The sequence below is a fragment of the Octodon degus genome, unplaced genomic scaffold (genome assembly GCF_000260255.1).
Source record: "Octodon degus isolate 3935 unplaced genomic scaffold, OctDeg1.0 scaffold00020, whole genome shotgun sequence".
NCBI lineage: Eukaryota > Metazoa > Chordata > Mammalia > Rodentia > Octodontidae > Octodon > Octodon degus.
Window position 1 is genome coordinate 12,317,948 of NW_004524596.1, and position 3,401 is coordinate 12,321,348.

Genomic DNA, 3,401 nt, shown 5'->3' on the forward strand with positions numbered 1-3,401 from the left:
CAGCTGGTGCAGTCTGACTCACATGGAACACAGAGCTATAGAATTGGAAAGTGCAGAAATGGAATTAAAGACATAGGAATAAGGAGTGGCTGATGCTGACGAAAGAGAAGCCAGGCCTGCAGCTTGACAGAGGAGCAACCCACTGAAGGGCAAGGTGAAGTCTGAGCCTCCGGGGTTTTTTTTTTTTTTTTTTGTGGAACCAGGGATTGAACTCAGGCCCTTGTGCTTGCCAGGGAAGCACTTAATCCACTGAGCCATCTCCCAGGTGCCAGAACCTCAGTTTTATCATCTGTACAATGGAGTCAATTTTAGGTAGTGGAGGTGAATAATCCCAGCACTCAAGAGGTGGAGGCAGGAGATTTTTTATTTATATATATATTTTTAAATCTTTTTGAGACAGAGTCTTACTATGCAGCTCAGGCTGGCCTTGAGCTCACTTTGTAACCCAGGCTGCTCTCTAACTTGCAACACTCCTCCAAGCAGGAGAATTTTAAGTTCAAGTCCTGCCTGGACAACTTAGTGAGATCATGTCCCAAAATAAAAAGAGGGCTGGAAATGTAGTTCAGTACAAAGACCCTAGGTTCAATCTCTAGTACCAAAAAAAGAAGGACAGGAAGACAAAGTGTGAGGGGCCGGGCACATAGCTCAATAGAATAAGTGCCTGCCTGGCAAGTGCAGGGTTCTGAGTCCAATCCTGGTACCACAAAAAAAAAAAAAAAAGATGAAGCATGAGACTCAGAGGCCAACACAGCTCTGCGTGACGTGCACAATGCGTAATGATGCATTTGGCCAGCTGTTTGTTTTCTTCATTTGTAAGTGATGGAAACTCAAACTAGCTTTAGAAAAGGAGTTTATTCCAAGGATCTGGACAGCTCTCACCAGCACAGGAACACCCGCCCGAGCACACACCACGAAGGAAGGGGCGGCAGGCCTCCCAGGAATTCTGTCTCCTGGCTCCGCTTCCTGCTGGGATCGACTTCATTCTCTCACAGATTTAGACTTCCCCGGTGCAACAGGCCCGCACTTCACATGGCAACGTTCTCGTCTGAGACGTTTATGTCCTCCCTGGTGCCAGGCTCATACATTTCTCAGGGAAGGACTATGATTGGCTTAGCCTTTTTATGGTGCCTCCCTCTGCACCAATCAGGGGGAAGGAGCAAAGGAACAAGAAATCATGACAGGAGAGGCCTGAGAGACAGCTGCTGGGTCAGCAAAACAATAGATTCCTCTCAAATTATTTATTTATTTGGTACAGGGTCTCTTTATGCAGCTCAGACTCATAGTGAACCTCCTGTCCCAGCCTCCCCAGTGCAGGGATTACCGGTGTGCACCACCACACCCGGTTTGGGGGGCAGTACAGCGTGGGGTACTGGGGATCGAACTTAGGTCCTTCTGCTTGTCAGGTGGTAGGTGCTTAGACCGCCAAGCTAACTCCCCAGCCCCTCGTCTCAAGTTATTGACATGGACAGGAAGGTGCCTTTGATCAAGAGTGAAGGTGGTCTTCTCAAGTTATTGACATGGACAGGAAGGTGCTCCGCAGTCATAGTGTCTCCTCTACCCCACCTCCCCTCATTCCTGCTTTGACAGGGGTTGTCATGGATCTCAAATGTCCCACAGAAGTTTCAGTGGTTGGAAGGTGACTGGGTCTTAGGGCCGCATGCTCATCATGGTTTATCCTTTTTTTTTTTTTTTTGGCGGAACCAGGGATTGAATTCAGGCCCTTGCACTTGCCAGGGAAGCGCTTATTCTACTGAGCCATCTCCCGGGTCCCCTATCCATTGTTAAGTCCACAGCTGAATGTGCTATCAGCAGGAGGGGCCAGGTGTGACCTGGAAGGGCGAGTTCTCATCCCCAGATCCTCCTTTCCTTTCTGCTTCCTGGCTGCATGGGAGTAGCTTTCCTCTGCCATCCTTCCCTGATGGGGAAGCCTCATGGCTGGGTCTGCATGGGGCAGCCACAGACTGAAACACTGACAGTGTGAAGCAGACAAGCCTCGCATCCTTGCTTTTGTGGATATGGGTGTTGTGTCCGATGACAGGAAAGCAGCTAAGACAGAGCCCTCTGCTGACCTGCCAAAGGCCAGGCCTCAGGGCCCAGACCCACATCCTTGGCCTGATTTCTCCCAACTTTCTCCCTCCTTCCATCTCAGCACTTGCCTTATCAGTCAAGATCCAGCTCCCTGAGGCCTCTTCTGAGCGGGGACCTCTGAGCTGTCCAGCCTTCTGAATGCCTGTGGCTACGGTCGCTGCCCACATGTGGAGGTGCCAGCCACTATGGGAGCAGATGCTCTTCACACTCCACCTCTTCCACACACAGGAGAGAGAGAGAGAGAGAGAGAGAGAGAGAGAGAGAGAGAGAGAGAGAGAGCCCACAGCCCTCGAAGTCTCAGACACCACAACCCTGTACAGCAGAGGCCACCATCCCCACGTGACTGGAAGGGAACAGGCTGTGAAAGGCTCCCAACATGCCAAATCACCTTAGTTAATGAAATAACCAGGGCTTGGATGCAAATCTGACCCCTGACCTCTGCTCTAAACCTTTGCTCTACACCAGGGCAGGGAATCTAGGGCCAAATTCTGCCCAGTGACTGCTTTCATAAGGCTAAAAACTAAAATGGTTTCTACATGATTAGGTGAAAAAAATGAAAAGAAACCTAAAATGTGGGCATATATGAATTAAAATTTCAGCGTCCATAAGCTTTTTAAAGCACAGTCACACTCACTCATTGGCAAAGTTGTGTAGTTGTGACAGGGACCACAGAGGTCCCAAAGCCTACTGTGTTGTCTATTTAGCCCTTTATAGACAAGGATTGCCGAGCAGAGCTATGGAGGGCTCTCCCCCACAGTCTGCCTAGCCAAGAATGTGTGTGTGTGTGTGTGTGTGTGTGTGTGTGTGTGTGAGCGCGCGCGCAACCCTCCCAGTCTCAGATACCTCCTGCCTCTAGGGGTCCAGACAGAAAAGTGTCTGGGTGGCCTTCCTTCTTCCTGAGGTCACCATGGGAGAAAACTTTGTCCTAGAGGGTCTGACTCATCTGGAATGTGCCCTGGGTTTTGTGTTTTTAAGGAACCAAAGCAATAGAAGGCAGAGGTGTTGGTCAGAAGGGTGAGTCAGAGGGTGGCCATGTGGGCTCGGCAAAGTCAGAAAAGAAGACACCAAACCTGTGGGCTGCGATGCAGTAGGTGCTGGACAGCCTGCAGTTTTTGTGAGGATGAGGAAGAGGTTGGAAGTAGGGATTCTGGAAGCCTCCCACCCGTGTTTGCTTGACTGGGACTTTTATGTACAGTAGAAAAATGCTCCCTACAAGATCCTGGTGGCTGTCACACAAGGACATCCTCGGTGAGCCCAGTCTGGGCTGTGCGTTGGCCCCTCCCCAACAGCACACAGCACCTCAGGGGCGCTTT